Source organism: Parasteatoda tepidariorum, chromosome 12 (genome assembly GCF_982258835.1).
Source record: "Parasteatoda tepidariorum strain Cologne lab strain chromosome 12, Ptep-v5.0, whole genome shotgun sequence".
In the NCBI taxonomy this organism is placed as follows: domain Eukaryota; kingdom Metazoa; phylum Arthropoda; class Arachnida; order Araneae; family Theridiidae; genus Parasteatoda; species Parasteatoda tepidariorum.
The window spans coordinates 63,480,482-63,499,060 of NC_141766.1; the positions used below are offsets into that span (position 1 = coordinate 63,480,482).

General features: G+C 30.3%; 1 long non-coding RNA gene across 1 annotated transcript in view; it reads right to left on the reverse strand.

Moving 5' to 3' along the window:
• LOC107440710 (uncharacterized) overlaps positions 1-15,991 on the reverse strand; it is a 142,112-nt gene extending 126,121 nt beyond the window's left edge. The window contains exon 1 of the long non-coding RNA XR_006225388.2: positions 15,784-15,991. This is a non-coding gene — a long non-coding RNA (uncharacterized LOC107440710). The remainder of the gene's footprint in view (positions 1-15,783) is intronic.
• Positions 15,992-18,579: the final 2,588 nt, after the last annotated feature.

Consider the following 18,579-nt stretch of genomic DNA (forward strand, 5'->3'; position numbering starts at 1 on the left):
TTGAAGGCACCAAGGAAATCAAGGGTACAAAAATAATTTGTCTTGATTTTGTGTCTTTAAAAAGCGACCTGCAGCTGGGTCGGCATGGATTAATTTAATAGTAAGGGGTGATAGTGTGACGTATGCGATGGCACCATCGCACCAGATGTAGATGCAGCTGTACAGTGTAGTTAGGATGTTCATCACAGGCGCACGTAGAGTCATCACTGTCTAAATTAAATCTGAATTCATCACTGAAGATTTTCCATTCGGTTGCAGTACAATCCCACCGAGAACGACTTCAGTCCAAACAGTGATGGGTCTCAATCCTGCGTACGCTGTTCAGAAGCACCCACGGTTAGTGTGATGGTATAAGGTACCATAGCATACGACACATGATCACCTCTAATATTGATCCACGGTGCCATGGCAGTCCAGTGGTACGACACCATTCAGTCACATGCGTTGCCACTAATGACAGGGCTCCCAGGAGTTCTTTTTCAACAAGCAATACTCTTCAACAGACAGTCTTTCCCTGGCCTGCCACAGATTTGCCACCGAACGAGCATATATATAGGAGCACTTGGGACGGCAACCTTCGTGTTTACTCGATTTAGCGGTATTTTTATAGCAATTGCTTCAAGGCAACGTGCTGCTTTAATGTCCGACCGTTTAACATTTTGTATTCGCTCTAGACAAGAGGATACTGAAACCTTCATTCATTATATTTCAAATTAGACTAATAAATAAATAAAATTAGGGACTAAAATTTATTAAAAAGAACATTAAACTGTAAAATTATAATTTTCCATTAGCTGTGTGCGAAATAATTTCCTAGTAATAAACAAATTTCAACTATACGCATTAAGTTTTTTATTTATTAGAATACTTTTATTACTTTAAAATATAGAAAATAAGCAGAGTTTACCAATATTGAAGAAAGACTTGTTCTGTCCAGAGTAACTTAGATTATTTATTTTTCTTTTTTAACGTATTCTGATCAAAACTAATTAACTCTTCATTGGATATCTAACTAGCAAATCGTATCCCTGTCTTTAAAATTTTAGAATGTCAAACTCAATGATTAGTTTATAATAATAAAAAATAAAAAAACATTGAAACATTTCAGTTGAAAATATCAACTATTTTAGCCATGTTATTGTTTTCAAATAAAATTAAGAACTCCCAATACATATTTTATCTGATTTGATTGGAAAATATGAATAAAAAAATCCAATTTAAATCATATATATCAGATTTTTTTATTATTTTTAAATCATGAATTTTGCCAATCCTGTTTTTGAATGTAACAAACGCATTAGTTTTACGTAATAACTGTGTTATTTCGTGTAATTACTTGTATTATCGACCCTTTTTGAGCAGTTGGTAGGATTTTTATTCTGTAAAGCCGAGAATGTCAGTCTACAAAATACGATTAAATAATTATGAATAGATATGCAGGGCTCACGTTAAGCTTTCTGCATTTCATAATTTCGTTTTCTGAAACTCTTCTTTAAACTACAAATCTCATCTTGCCTGATGCTAACCATGCTATAGTTGATTCAGTTCTTGTTAAACAAACTAGATTCAAATGCCTTCCTTTTAGAGAACTCCCTGATACATAGAGCAAATTAGTCGCGCTTTAAAATTTAGAATTAAGGCACAAGATCTCCATTATCAGTAATTCGAAATATCATCAATTACAACACATTGTTAGAATCTTGGGCGCAAAATCAATTTGAAAAATTATTTTCACCGCAAATGCAAAATTATTTTCACCGCAATCACATCAAGTCCTCTGGGTACCATGGAATTTTGTTTTAATCATATGAATGCTGATTTCCTTTTTTACGACATTAATTCCTCACCATCTCTTCATAACGCCTGGGAATGCATTTTACCCTGATTTGCTCCTCTCGGCCACTGTGTCTTTTTTTGTTCTGTTTTTCATAGTTTTGTTTTCTCTTTTGACTACCATGGTTTTTCTAGTTTTGTTTCTCACCTTTATTTTATGATTTTTAGTTGGCGACTTTACGTTTTATATTTTAAATTACTTTTGTTTCTTCTTATTAACATCTGGCTACTTTTGAAAATTGGTGCCTGTTTTTGAGTGCTTGAAACTTGTACACTGTTATTTCCAATTTGTGTATCTTTGAAGCGAATGAAGTTTTTAATTAATATCTTACAGATTCAGTTTCTTGGGTTTATTTATTTAAGCTTGAATTTTTCATTTATTTATTTATTTTTAATTAATTTATTTATTTATTTGCATTTTTATGCGCACGTATCATCATTACGTTATGCATTTTTGAAATTATATTTCATTCACAATGACTGTATATCAACTTTTTTAAACCAGAAGGCACTGCTTAAAAGATTTCCTATCTTTATAATAATTTTTTTAATAAAATATGTTAAATAACTGCTATTTAATAAAATATTTAGTAGAAAGGACGCAATAGGTATCAACGCCATTACGTAGGTTATTGCGAAATATCTAATATACCAAAAGAAAAACCAGCCAATTTATTTATTTTTACATAATATAAGATTAATTTTCCTCCATCTCTGTCTTTTTAAACCAAAAATCGCCAGAGAAAAGAAATTATGATCGATACAAAATTTACTTTAGATATATGTCTACAAAAAAATTCAACGCAACCAAAGGAAATTATTGAATATCCGAAGTTAAGTCTAGCATCGAAATTTGATACGATTCTCCTATTTCTTAAAAATCCGAAACATGGCCATTCAGAATATAAAACCAATAAAAACCAAATATGTTATCGACTCAATACAAAGATATTGCGCCCTCTATTTACTCGAAAAAGGCAACGTTTTTTCTTATTCTCTTTTTATTTATAGAAAGCCGTCTTCTTAAATGAAACATTCAACGTCCATAAATCTCTTGATTTGCAAAAACTAAGAATATATATATATACGTATACATGCATTCAAGACTGTGAAAGTTTCATTTTTCAATCACACCGCAGAAATCACAAATAAAATATATGTTTTTTTTTCTTTACCTCCCACGCGCTGTCCCCTGCTTTTTCTTCAAATAGAAAGAACTTACAAACACTTCTTGCATATATGAAATCCAGACTCAAGCCCATTACCAAAAAGCAAGATAAATGGAAAGTATGAAAAAAATAAAAATGAAACTTCATTGTCCATTTCTTAAGTATCAAGGGATTGCTTCTTATATACCTTCTCCCTTTTTTTTACCTCACACCCCCAAAACCCCCATATCTGGCTATATGCCAAATGTAATAACTCCTTTCTACGAAATCAGATGAAAATAAGCGAAAAAGTGCTTTAAAGTTGATTTCGATATAACATTTAAATTACATCCCTGCTTATAGTTTTCTTTTCATTATTTTTTTTTCTTTCTGTCTTATCCGTTAAGTTTTTGCTGCTTTTCGGGTTATTTCCGTATTTAAGATAAAAGGCAGTGGGAGCGAATTGAGAAAGTGCAAAAAAATCGCGTTCGTAAATATATATTTATATATTTTTCCCCCATCCGTGTGTTTCAATGCTGTTATGCAAATATAAGTAGAGTATTTGAAATCTCCTACGATCTTGTGGTAAATAATCTAAAATTTCTTGGTATTTTCTTTGAAGAGAAATGGATTTCACTTATCCGATTTTGGGTATTATATGCAAAATAAGAAATATAAGTGTAAATAAGAATAAGAAAATGAATATTAATAATAAAAAAAGGTTTCTCTGAAAATAGAGGAAACGAAAAAAAATGTCCAATGGTTTGAAATGCATTTTGGAAACAATAATGGAATAAAATTGTGCTCCCAATTTATTTGCTAAAAGAAGTACAAAATACAAAATTTATCCGATATTTTATACTTTAAGAAAGGTATAAAAAGGTGGTGTCTGGAATATGTTTCTAGCAAAATTTAATAATATTTTCAGAAGCTTTTTAAACTAAACAGACTTCAGTTATGGAAATTGATAATTAAAGCAACAAACTGTGTTATTTTACGATTTAATGTAATTATCATCAATGTATTTTTAAAAAAAGTATAATTTGAACCATTAGAAAAGCGAATGTTTCCATTTTTAAAGCACTTTCCATTATAGATGACTGAGTTTTTGACTTCTGCAATCTTTCAATCAGTGCATCTTTCAATGCAGCCATGTTTATGCTTTAATATCTTCCGTATTCTACAGAATATTTTATTAAATGGTAGAGAACTATAAACTGAACTTTGTAGGTTTTGGTTAATTTTGCAAATTTTTTAAAAGGCTTAACACGGCTTAACAAAGTAGCATATCACATAATCCTTTGAATTATTTAGATGTAGTAGTGAGTAAAAACCTGATAAATCGTATTTACTAAACCAATGATCATGCTTTAAAATATACCACTCAAAAATATTTATTCCCTGTCCGGAACAAGTTCATACCTGCCAACTTTTAATTCCTTCCATTATGATTTTTCCCAGAGGTAGTAAAACGGAATAAAAATTTCCATTTTAAGCAAAGAAATACGTTTTATTAGAAGAATCTTAACTAAACAACCATGAATGTACACATATTAATATATATGCTTAAATTTTTTAAGAACAGTGATGATCAAAGTCATTTAAAAATTAAGTTCATAAAAGAAAAAGTGCTTATATATTTACTACCACTTTAAATGTAAAAATAAAATTTTACGCCAAATGCGTAAAAGTTGGCAGGTACGAAGTTGACATCTCTTGTCTTTTTCTTAGCTTACCCTAGAGCCCCTGAATTAGACAGGCCGACTTATCATTTATTGTTGGAGCAAAGAGCTAACATAAGCACAGCGAATAAATATTTTCAAGTGGTAGTTTATTAATTGTAATTCTTGGTTTAATAAGTTCGATTTAGTAGATTTTAATCCCCCACTATTTCTAAACAATGCGTAGGCTTATATAATTCACCACTTTATAGTACTTATTACATGCTTTACATTTTTAAAAGCAAGCAAATATTGTCAACTACACTGGTTATCATAAAATAAGGAAAATTCACAAAAATCGCGATAACTCAAGAAATTACACATGGAATTTTATGAAACTTACCCACAATATACAACACATAGTAAGGTATTAAACAACATAAAAAGAAATTATCAGACATTAATAGTAGTATAGAAATTAGCACATGTATAAAATAAACAAATTGGAAGTATCGGTTTGCAATAGAAAAAGTACCTTTAATATGGAATATGATTGCCTCTAGAAGCAATACAGCACAAACAGCGATGTGTGATGCTTTCAATTATGCGGTCTATCAGTTCAATAGGAAGTGAGAGCCATTGCTCTTGTAAAGCAGTTGCAAGCGTGGCAAGGGTCTGAGGGGGCGGATTGATGGCAGATACACGCCTCCCTAGAGCATCCCAAACGTGCTCGATAGGATTCAAGTCCGGGGATCGAGCTGGCCACTCCATGCGAGTAATTGTTTCCTGTTGAAGATAATCATCAACAATGCGAGCTCTGTGTGGTCTTGCATTATCGTCCTGTAACAGGAAGCAATCACCAATTGCCCCGGCATATGGGCGCACATAAGCATCAAGGATGTTGTCTCGATAAACCTGAGCATTCACGGTTCCCCTTGGAAAGACATGGAGGTATGTGCGCCCTCCTAAGGATATGCCTCCCCAAACACAGACACTGCCTCTTCCGTATGCATCTCTTTCACGGATGTTTGATGGATGATAACGGGTCCCAGGTTCTCTCCATATCAAATAACGTCTACTGTCACTTTCTAGACTAAACCTGGACTCATCCGTAAAGAGAACAGGCCTCCATTGATCTGACGTCCAGTGGACATGTTGTCGGGCCCACTGCAAACGGTCTCTCCTATGGCGTGATGTGAGCGGCACGCAAATGGCTGGTCGTCTCGCATACAGACCACCTTCGTGGAGCCTTCTGCGCACAGTTGACGTTGACACCAACCTTCCGGTGGCTGCAGCAAGAGAGGATCTAAGATGTGTCGGAGTAGCGGTTCTATTCCTGCGTGCACTTAATGTCAAATATCGGTCATCGGCACTGGTCGTAACAGTTGGCCGTCCTTGACTGAACCTCCTAGATGCCGAATCTGTGGTTTGAAATTGCCTCCAAAGTCTATGAACCACAGATGGACTCACATTTAGCCATCTGGCCACTTCTGATTGACTCTGCCCTGCCTCTAGTCTCCCGATGGCTCTCCATCGTAGTTCTTCAGGCAAATGATGCCTAGAGGTCATTATTACGAATTGGCTATCTCAGATTTTCAATGTCGCAATCACAGTAAAATTTGTGTGCTTTCTCTCAAACTTGGACTTTTATGCTCCAGGCAGATGACGTAAGCCGAGTGCAGCGCCACTAATTTGCATATTGCAATTTTACTCAGCTACTCTTAGTGGACAACATATGCAAATTTTGCACGGTTTGGCTTACTTTTGAAAGAGTTATCGCTATTTTTGTGATTTTTCCTTAATTTATGATAACCAGTGTATTTGCAAAATTTACTTTCTAGTTATTTACCGTTTTTTAAATTATTTTTGCGAGTCCGGCGCAGTTGGCATCTCTGTAATAACATTACTAACATAACGTTAACTTGCGAACTTGTTTGCTCCAATATTACTTGATAGGTCAGCTCTGATAGTATAGGAGCCTTAGCTTAACCCTTAGCACTCCATAGTGCCTCTGATGCGTCATCAGAGGTCATCACTATAAATTAAATTTTTTTGTATCTTAACCTCTTCAGACCTTACCAATCTGAATTACTTTTATCAAAAATCTGCAAATTTTAATTAGTAGTTCGCTAACATTTTTTAACGTTTATTAAAAGAAATTAAACCAAGCTACTTTTGCTAGCATAATTTTTAGGTTTATTTTTGAAAGTGAATACAGCAATGCTAATTTCTCCTTTCTGCAAAAGCTATAGTAAATTGGTAGTGAATGAAATATTAAAACTTGTAGAATAAGGAAAACTACGCCCACTCTTTGTAAGTGTAATTAATTAACTAATTTTTAGAAAATAGTTTCTAGAAAAATGATAAGTAAATAATGATTAAATAGGTAACACATAAATAGGCTGACTAAATTAATTATTAAAAAGAGTACCCATTAGAAGTTAAAATAAAAAAAAATTACGTAATCATTATTTTAACGAATAACAAAAATTATAACTAAAACCATAAAAATTAAAATGCTAGGATAAGTATATCGATAACTAGGGAGATAAAATAATTTGAAAAGTATTTTGTCTAAATTGCGATTGATTTTCTTACTAAAATATTGCGTGCGTCAGAATAAGGATAGTTAGTTTAGAGAGTTTCTACTCATTACCCTAAACAAATAGCATAATAGGCATTTTAAAAATTATAAAGCTTTTAAAAAGTTATTAAAAATAATTTTGCGTACTAAATTTCCAAGGAAGCCTTAAAACTGGTGGCATGATTAATTTTCTTGATTCCTATTATTTAAAATTAAAAGAATTAGATTATTAAACTCCTATTTTCCTGCATCTGATTTTTAAATATTTGCCCCATTAAAAAATTAATTTTTAATTTATTTCATCAAATAATATTTTATTTCTCATTACTAGACAAATATTACTATTATCATTACTTAGGTTTAAAAAAATTATAAATAAATGAGTAAAACCTTTTTAAGGAAATTACTTTAAAAAAGTGGTTAATTTCCTTGATTCCAATTAATTCGGGAAAGAATTAATATTTGAAAGTTTTTCAGAATCTACTTTTTAAGCATTTCCTTCGTAAAAGAAAAATTTATTTTTAACTTGATCTATCAAACTTATCATTTCTTATTACCCAGATAAATAATACGCTTTATTTAACCACTTCCCGGATTATCCCGAGTAAACTCGGCCATGTATATAATTCAAACATTTATTAGCCCGAGTAAATTCGAGCATAGCAGAATTCGTCAATACGTTTTTCTTTATCACGATTTTATTCGGCCGGAAGTAAAGCAAAAAATAATAATAATCTTTGATTGGAAATTTGCCAATATTTGTTTGGGAGATTTGTTATTTGTGGAACTGCAGACGTGTTTTTTACAATTGTATATACAATGGTTGATGAATTCACATAGAAAAAAAAAGAGTAAAAAAATGACGTTTGCGAACGAAAGTGAAAGTAATACAGATGATTTTTCAGATCATGAAGATGTGAACATATACAAACACTAATATTTAACTTTTTTCATTTGCCCGAGATAATTTTGGATTGTAAACTGATGGTAAATTAAATATATTTTCCACATAAAAAAATTTAAATTTCGACTTAGAACTTGTGTTTTGTTTTAGTTCCTTGTATTTATTAATGAAATAAAAAAATATGCTGATTTTTTGCGTCTTTTTTTTCAAAAAAATTGGTAATGGAAGCGGTTAAATTAAAAGACTTTAAAAAAATATTTAAAAACTTTTTTTAAGAAACTATATTTTTAAGGGAGCTTTAACAGGGTTCCCGCGGTCCTTGAAAAATTTAAAAAGTGGTAGTAAATTTAGGGTGGAGCTATAATATATTTTTTTGTTTTAATATGCTTTTTCATCGTAAAGTGCTGAAATTTTCGTGAGTATATATATTTTTTAGAAAACATCTTTTAGTGGTGGCTACACAGAAATAAAAATGTCAAAATTTCTTTTATTTTTATTACCACTATTTAAAATTTTCAAGGACCGTGGGAACCCTGTTTAACCCTTTCGCGCCGACTGTCACAAATACGTGACAGCATAAATCCGTATCAATCAGGGTAAAAAGATAAAACTGGTAACCAAAGTAGTTCTTTAACAGTTTATTTGTAGGCGGAGTTATAATTTTTTGATTTATTTAATGCACCATTACTTTGTTCAAAATAAAACTATTTAGTTATATTTTGAATTAACATTGATTATATATATGATTAAACTAACAATAATTAAAGTAAAAGCAAAGTAAGTATGTAAAATTGGAAACGACTACATTTAAGTTACCGTTTTTTATTTAAATACAACTTGATTCTGATTTTGTGCGAATGCTTTTCTGAATCACCGTCCCCAAGGGGTTAAAAAATGTGGTATAATTAGTCTTCCTAATTTGACCTATTTAAAAATAAAGGGATTAATAAAAGCGAAAGGTGAAGTAGTTGTTAGGGGTCACAGTACCCTAGCAACATTTTTTTTAAATAAAGGAATAATCATTTATTTTGTGGAGACTTTTACATGTTCATTTAACTTATAGTCAATAATTTATCTTCAAAAAGTAATTAAACTGTTTAAGTTTTTAAAAAGTCTGAAAAAATTGAAAAAAATCAAAATGTTTAAATCGTTAAGGCTTTTTTATTTCCACATGTTTTCAAATTTTCTTTTCTTAGTGCTTATTATATTCATCTTAGCAATTTTGTGCATTCATTCGTCGATATATCAATGAAAACATTTTTTACAGATTATTTTGTAAAAAAGTAGAAAACAAGGCTAAAAATTCCTGTTAGGTATATATAATATGCTGTAAAAATTTTAATACTAATAAAATGTCATACTCACTCTTATTCCATGCACAGCTTAAATAAGTGTATTATAATTGTGATAAAAAAGTTTACTTCAAAGCTTTATCTTAAATAGAAAAAATTCCTCGGGGATTTAATTAATATTAAAACACAAAATTATGATCTATGAGAAAAAGCACTTTAAAGTCTGTCTGCTGATCAAGTTTCTGTTTTAGGGGAATCTAAAATCATTCATAACTTTTTTAAAAATATAGATAGAGAGATGATTTTTTTTCAGTGCATTTGAAATAGTTTGAATTTTTATTATTAGCAATAAAAAATATCGATATTTTGGTCATTTTTTGGGAACTGTGAAGAGAAAGATGTTCTAAAACTTACCTAAATGTTTTTCGGGTAAAGACCACTCTTTATTGCGAAGCCCTAATGCGTTAAAAATAAAAAGAATTTTCTCTCCACTGCATCAATTTTTTAAGCATTCTGTCTCAAACAAAATCAATTTTAAATTTTAACTTGGGTTCTTTAAACTTCATCTTATTTCTCCTTACCCAGGGATGTCCCGGGTCACTAAAAATATGATGGAAACTCAAATCATTTTTTTTCTTTAATTATTCAATCTCCGCTTACCGCTTTGAATTATTTCCAATTATTCATATTTAAAACGTAAACATTATTTGCAATAACTTTCAAGCATTAAACTGAAAAAAAAACATGCTATAAACAGTTGCTAATTTTAAAATATTTTAATAAAAGTTTAAATTTTATTATTTACTTCGTTTTGCAAATTTAGTCGCCCGTAGCAAACCTGCTTTACTCTTTAGCTTTAATTAACTTAGAGAACTTAAAAAATTTTCCACAACTTTTTTTAGCGCGATAAATTTGCACAAAAACTTTGAGATAGATTATATTATTCATTCTTTTGATTTTTATTTATAATGAAAGGAATTGAATTTTGAAACGTTTGCTTTTTCAGCCTGTGTTTTTAAAACATTTCCTCGTCATGATAAATTTCTAAAAAAGAAATCTTGGAGAGTTCATCATCTCTTTGTAATTAAACAATAATAAATAATAACAAATTTAAAAAAGGTTATTATAAATAACTTTCTTGAATTCCCTTACTTAAAAGTAAAAGAATCTTTTTTAAGCATTTCCCCCATAAAAGAAAAATTCAGTTTTAATTTATCATTTGGTTCATAAAATGTAATTTCATTTCTCATTTCCCAGACAAATAAGACCAGTAGCTTTAATTAAATTTCAAAAGTTGAAAAAAGTATTCAAACTTTTTTTACTGCAATATATTTGCTCGAATGATTTGAAATAGATTGTACTATTGATTCCTCTGATTCCAGTTATTTATAACGAAAAAAACTGCCTTTTGAAATGTTTGCTTTTTTAGCATGTGTTTTTAAAGCATTTCCTTGTAGCGATAAATCGCTAAGAAAGAAATTTCTTGGGAATTTTACCGTCTTTTTATAATCAAACAATAATAAATAATAATAAATTTAAGAAAAGGTAGTATAATTAATTAACTCTCCTTGATTCTGTTATTTAAAAGTAAAAGACTTATTTTTAAACATTTCCCTCATTAAATAAAATTTAAGTTTTAATTTTTCACTTTGTCCATAAAACGTCATTTCATTTCACATTTCCCAGACAAATAATACAAGTAGCTTTAATTGAATTTTAAAAGTTAAGAAAAAACTTTTTTTATGCGACTTTGAGATAGATCTTTTGATTCTAGTTATTTCTAATGGAAAGAAGCTTCTTTTGCAAGGCATGTGTTTTTAAAACATTTCGCGATAAATGGCTAAAAAAGAAATGAGAAGTTCTCTTTATAATTAAACGTCTTGATCACTTTCCGTTCAATTAATTCTTGCTGGGGATGGCATTTCTGCTGAATTAAACAATCACCGAGCTCTTTGCCGTTCGAGCATAACAACGAGCTTTCTTCATTAATGAATAATACACGTACCAAATTGAACGTAAAACTCCTTCTGAAACTTCTAAGAGAATAATTAGAGCTAACGACTTGTAAACAAAACGTGAAAGAAAACTTTCAGCCTTCATCTTAGCAAAAGTTGCAACAAACTTAAGAAGCTTCATAAATTTCGACTTCCAAGTCGAACGAAAGAAAAAAAACTTAAAAGGAATTCCCCTATAAACCAATTTTGATGTAGACTGATTTCATTAAAGTTACGTAATAGTTTAATAAATTTAATATAATGAAAGTTTTCGCGGAATTTATTTCTCCGAAAACTTCTTTAGGAAAAGTAAGTTAAACTCCGTTTGCTAAGCTTCCTTTTAATTTGCACGCCGTTTCATAATAAGTTTAAGTCTTCAGAGATGTGTTTTAATTTCATCTTCATAAGCATCGATTTCTAAAATTTTTAATGAGTTTTAAAATAAGAAAAATGTAACTGTATTACTTGATTTTTTTTCTTCATATTTCTTACTGAATTTAAAATTTTAACAATATAGAATATTCCAAAATGTTAAATTTCATTAAAATAATTGCAGCCACCGATAATAGAATGTTTAACCAGGAATAATCCCAGTACGAATGAAAGTCTTTCTAGAACCCAAAAGATTTTACTAGTCCCATTTTGGTCACATTTTGTTTCTAAAAAACTAAATAAAATATGCATTTTTAGCATTTATTAACACCAATTTGTAGCAACCACTATTCTAATAGCTACAAAAAATTCAAATATGCGTTTTCAAAATGCAAACATCGCCTGACCACAACGACTGCTAACCTTAATGAATGCCTGCAAAGTGTTTCATAATGGATATTTTCGTTACATATGTATGCACGTGATTTTTCTGGACGACCTAATAATCTGTTTTGCTCCTTCTTTTTCATTGGTTTTGATTATAATAAAACAAGGGTTCCCACGATCCTTGAAAAAATTTAGTAGTTAATTTAGGTTAGTTCTAGAAGATATTTCTAGCTTCCAACTTCGTTAAGTTGTCTAGAAGCTGAAATTTTCTTGCTCATATACTTTCGTTGGAAAACAATTTTTAGTGGTAGTTACACAGAAATTAAATTATCGACATTTGTTTAATTTTCGTTACCACTTTTTAAAATTTACAAGACCCTCGTGAATCTTGTAAACTTTTCGTAAACTTAATATTCCTGCTTTGCAAATGATTCCTTTAACACATTTATGCTCTTTTAAAGACTACAAGGATAATAAATTTGATTAACGATAATTTGACCATCACAATTTAAACAAATAAATAACAACTGTCAAGACAGCGGACAAGTTTTTAGATGATGGCAATATTAAATAGAAGTTTCTTACCTTAATTAAAATTACACTACCATTTTTACCCATTTGTACCTAGCATCTTTTTTAACCCCTTAATGCACAGAAAAAAAACGGTCAAAAAAATCATTTTTTTTAATGTAAAAAAACACACTCTGAAACATTGTCTTTTCGTTTGGTGAAAAATTTTGAAATGCTACGCTTTTGTTCCATTGAAAAAGCCTACATTCAGAGATGCCAACTGCTCCAGCCGCGCCTAAATAATTAAAAAAACTGTAAATAACTACAAAGTAAATTTTGCATATATTTGACTATTTTTGCTTGCTTTTTAAAAGGTATAGCATGACACAGGTACTATAAAGTGGTGAATTATATAAGCCTACGAATTATTTAGAAATAGTGGTGGATAAAAGTCTACTAAAGTGAATTTATTAAACCAGGATTCACAATTGATAAACTACACCTTTAATATATATATTTATTGTCCGGTGCAAGTTGGCACCTCTGTATATTTTATTCTTGAAAAAAATAAGTGTTATAGCTTACAATCTTATGTAAATGATAAATATCAATAAAGCAATTTTTTTTCTTAGCTTTCACATTGTTGTTTTCAATTCTCGATTATATTCGAGAGCGAAAAATTATAGCAGCATAAAATACAACGCCGCTCGAATTATTTCGAGTGTGCACAGTTTGGCATAGCGTGCTCGAATTAACTCTTGCGCGCAAGTTAAGGGTTTAATGTGATAGTTCCTCTTTCCAAAAAAAAAAAAAAAGAAGTGATAGCACTAATGTTCATGACTAGCATTGATTTTACGCTAACGAGGAAATTCCATATCTGCAGCAATATATCATTGATATAAATATTTATAATTAGATCGAAAATCAAGGCCTCTAAGGCATCTTCGTTCTATTACTTACCACTTAGCAAAAGTTCAAGTGGTAAGTAATAGAACGAAACAAACATTTGGTTAAAACAAACATTCGTATTGGTAGTTTTCATACATTGACCACTTTTTAGGCATCAACAGGTTGAATATTACAGGCATATGCAAATCAATAACAATGCAAATATAGCATATGTGTTCCTGCAATTCTTAGAAAACTTTAATTGTGATAACAAAAGGGAGATAAACATTGATCATTTAATACATTTGTGATAATCAACATTTCTTACTTTGTAGAAAAAATTCATATTTGCATGAGAGCTCTAGCTTAATAGACCTTTAACCCTTTGGGGACGGGTGATTCAGAAAAGCATTCGTACAAAATCAGAATCAAGTCGTAATTAAATAAAAAACGGTAACGTAAATGTAGTCGTTGCTAATTTGACAGACTTACTTTGCTTTTAATTTAATTATTGTTAGTTTAAACATATATATAATCAATGTTAATTCAAAGTATAACTAAATAGTTTTATTTTGAACAAAGGATTGGTGAATTAAATAAATCAAACAATTATTACTCCGCCCACAAATAAACTGCTAAAGAAATACTTTGATTACCAGTTTTATATTTTTAACCTGATTGATACGGTTTTATGCTGTCACGTATTTGTGACAGTCGGCCCCAAAGGGTTAAACGTTACGTGGCAATGTAAATTCCTGCTTGCAATAACGATAGTTTATTTCCACTATAAAACTCGTACGAACCTTGTTAATATCGACTTGTTCACTATGGCCCCACCACTATGTGTCCCCATTTCCACAGAAACACTAGTTCTTTTAAACTCATTATTCTTTAATTCAAGAAAGACACTTCAAATATTACTATTAAAATGTGAAATAAACATATTCGTTCAAAACATAATACCCGCTGTTTTAAGAAACAGTGGCTAAAAATAGTTTAAAATTGCAATTAAAGCAGAAATGAAAAAGTTACTTTTCAAAACCTTGCTTATTTTTTAATTGGCTACTTTACAATGTAGTCGTGTTATAATGTTGTAATCTTTTCTCGCAAACTACATAAACGTTTGTAAACTACATATTAAAGCGTTACACAATTTTGCGTTCGAATTTTTGCATGATTAATCAAAAAAATATTTTATTCGTCTCCTTTCTCCCTCCTATACTAAATGAAATATTTATCTTTTGAAAAATTTAAATTCGTAATGAAAATAATAGTAATCGATTAAAACTTTGAATGCCTTTGAGGTAAAATGGATTCCTTCTCTGGTCGCGCCAATAAACTAAATATACATTTTTTTCAATATAATTGAAATCTTTTAAATTGGGAAGTTATTTTGAAAAAAAAATATTTATTTAACCTTATTTCTTTAAATTTTGTAGATCTCAGTGGAAGGAAGAAAGACCTGGAGTGGTAGTTTTCTACTAAAAACATATAAATTTACTTTTTAATTGAGAATAGTTTACATAATTATTCTTTAAATGTTTTTGGCAAATAGCTTAAAACATATATGTTTGTATAATTTTCTACCTTTTCAAATAAATTTCATAGAGACCCTAATTTTTTAGTGCTTTTGTAGTGCAAAAAGATTCCTACAACATTTTGCAACAAAGTCGAACCGTGGAAGGCCGTTCTTTAGTAAATTAAAACCCAGTGTGAACGCTATGACGCAAACAGTTGAAATAAATGCTTCATATTTATAGATTTCCTCGATCGGAAGATTGATAACATGAACTTAAGCCAGGATATTTTTTACCATTTTGGCAAGTTCACATTTTAAGATTAATTTGTTCAAATTCACTGAAATATCTCTTAAAATTTTATCCAATCAGCCCTTAATATATTATACAGGATTTAAAAAAAGTTTCAACCGCTCATTTTCTTATATAGAAATGTTTCCTATGTTAACTATCTTAAAAATACATATTCCTGATTAAACCTACTTCTGATTCTTAAAATTCCTATCCTAAAAAATAAGCTTAAGACAATTCCATTTTTTTCTTTTCAATTCTTTACTATTTTGTTTCACGTAACCTATTTGTCTATTTAATAGAAGGGAAAAAAAAAATTTTAAATATCAAATTTCCAACAATATAAACTAAATCAAAATAAGAACACTTTTAGAAAAGAAAAAAAAATTCTTTTCTACATACCTGAAGCCTCACAAAAATACTAAACACATCGACGAACTTGACTCCGAAAAATATGACTCACACATCTGGCGCGAATTTTCAAACTCCAGAATTCCAGTTCTGAGAAAAGATGAAAGCACTGTCTTGAAGTGGACAGTCAGAGACAAGATCTTCCCGGAGAAAGATTACAACATATTGATACGGTTACACCTTTTGTCCAACAGGAAATGACCAGACGGTCATTGCGGTCATTTTGAAGCATAGAAAGCGACCTCATGGCTCAGGGGTGGAGCAAAAGGGGGTGGAAGAGAGAAGATGATGAGGGATGAGGAGGAATCGTTTGCGCCGATCCATTCGCGCATTTATTCGCTTCATCTCTTTGAGTAACTTTCGGATATTGGCCGAAGAAGTTTGAGATCCGGCTATTTTTGTTTTGCTGTGACGTAATCCAATGCTTTGGTTTCCATCGAAATGACACGTGGATTTCGCTATTTTATATTTTGAAATCAATTAATTTGAAAGCCACGTACATAAACTCTATTTTTGCTTTTACTAAAGAAGGGAAGTTTATTTAATCATTATCAGAACCTCAAACATTTAAGGTTTTATTAAAATTAACTAACTTGGTAACGTTAATCTCTGACCTTTTATTATAATATTACTTATATTTTTATATATTTATATATTTTTTTTTTTATCTTATGTACATCATCAAGTCTGTCCAGCGCTTTTTATGAAAATTTTTGTGGTAACTTTATTTATGTTTTAATGTATGGTGTTGTAAATATGGTTTAAAGTTATTTTCCTCTCCACTACATAAAAATTATTCAAAATATCATACAAAATGCCACTTTGTTCCAGTGCTCTCATGGTGAAACTTTCAAAAATTTTCAAAAATTCTGAAAGCATTAGTTTTTAATTGGCTACCGCCCTATTAAATATTTTACAAAAGGGGGCAGCCTTGTATTCTTTTCTGGTTAAATTATTCCTATGAAATATCAGATAAGATTCTTTTAATTCTAGCTGGAACAAAGGGTGAAAAATTCGGGTCATATGAATTGTCTGTATTTAGTAAGTTTGATTAAGAATTTTTTCTCACCATTACATACAAATATTCAAAAACCAGCTTTGGAAAGTTTCTCTTGTAGTAGATGTTTCAGCGTATCATTCTTTATCTTGTAAATTTAATTTTATATTATTTTTCACTCAACTTCATGCAAACTATTCAAAAGTGACTCCTCGTAGTGAGGCATTTAAAATGTTTGCGAACAATTCTGAAAGTTTTCAATAATTCTATGGAACTATTTACATCTTTTCTTTTAGTTTTATTCCTAAATAAGTTTATCCCTTATATAAAGTAGCGCATCAAGAAAATCTCGAGTATCAAAGATTATATTTTTCTGGGTAGTAGCAATCGGTAACGATATAAACAGTGGTGAAAACTATTTCGTGATGTTTTTGAAATTTTTAAACGTTCTTCACTTTTAGGAATTAGATTAGCCAGTTTAAAAGTCTAAATATATTTTGTTTAATTTACAAATGCATCTTTGCAGATAGGAACTAGTAAAATCTGTTTGTTTCTTTCTATTCCACTTTTTAATTTTTTCCGGAAGTGACCACCCCAATTTTGACATTTTTTCAGAGTCCATTAATTTGAGTGTCACTCATTAACACATGATTAACACATAAATTAAAAGTTCAAAGAGAATCGTCTCAGTAGCTTGGTAAGAAATCTTGACAGTTAACAATAAGTTTACGGGACGCGTCATTTTGACGCATTTCGAATTTTATAAGGAAAATTACGAAATACGCTTGCACTTTTATTTTATCTCTTGTAGTGACTTTTATCCATTGATATATTGAAGTCTATTTTCTTCAAAAGTGTTGAAATATTAAAATTCTCTTTGTGGTATACCTATCTCTGCGGATACGCGTCGATTTGACGCTATCATGATTAAGACAAAATTTTGAGTAAACATGCAAACATCACATCAATAATAAATATTAATGGACCGACAATACTTCGATCCGTTATCCGATATCGTTATCTCAAATGAAACAAGCGATAAACAACTATTGCCGATAAGCAATAATAGAACGAACAAACGCAGAATGTCAATTGATGTCAGAGTGTCAGATTTTGAAGGTTTCAGTTGCTTAGTTCGAGTATTGAAAAATTAAATACTAGAATATTTCATAAATATATATCTCATACTTTCATTTTTTTTCTTATAGTATCTAATTACATTGCTTTCCAAGTGTAGAGATGCCAACTGCTCCGGACACGCCAAAATAATTTTTAAAAAAACGGTAAATAACAACTAAGTAAATTTTGAAAATATAAAGAGGTGAATCATAATAATCTATGAATTATTTAGAAATAGTGGTGGATAAAAATCTACTAAATTGAATTTATTAAACCAAGAGTCACAATTGATAAACTACCACTTCAAAATATATATTTGCTGTCCGGAGCAAGTTGGCATCTCTGTAAGTGCTGTTATATGTATTCGTTCATACGTCAAATTGACGCGAGTTCGTAGAGATAGGTATATAAGAAACGTCCGTAAACCTAGTGTTAACATAAAAGCTTGTTGTACAATTATTTTTGCGATATAAAAGCGTGCCAGCTAACGTGATATATGCAATATACAGTGCTGCCAACCACTAGGTTTTTTTCAAAATATTCTATTTAGTGGTAATTTTACCAACATTTTAATATCCTCACCACTAGAAAACTGGAAAAAGGGAAATTTCGTATGAATTTTTGAGTCATTTACAAGTAGAGTTGCGGAAAAAAACTTTAATTCGAATTTA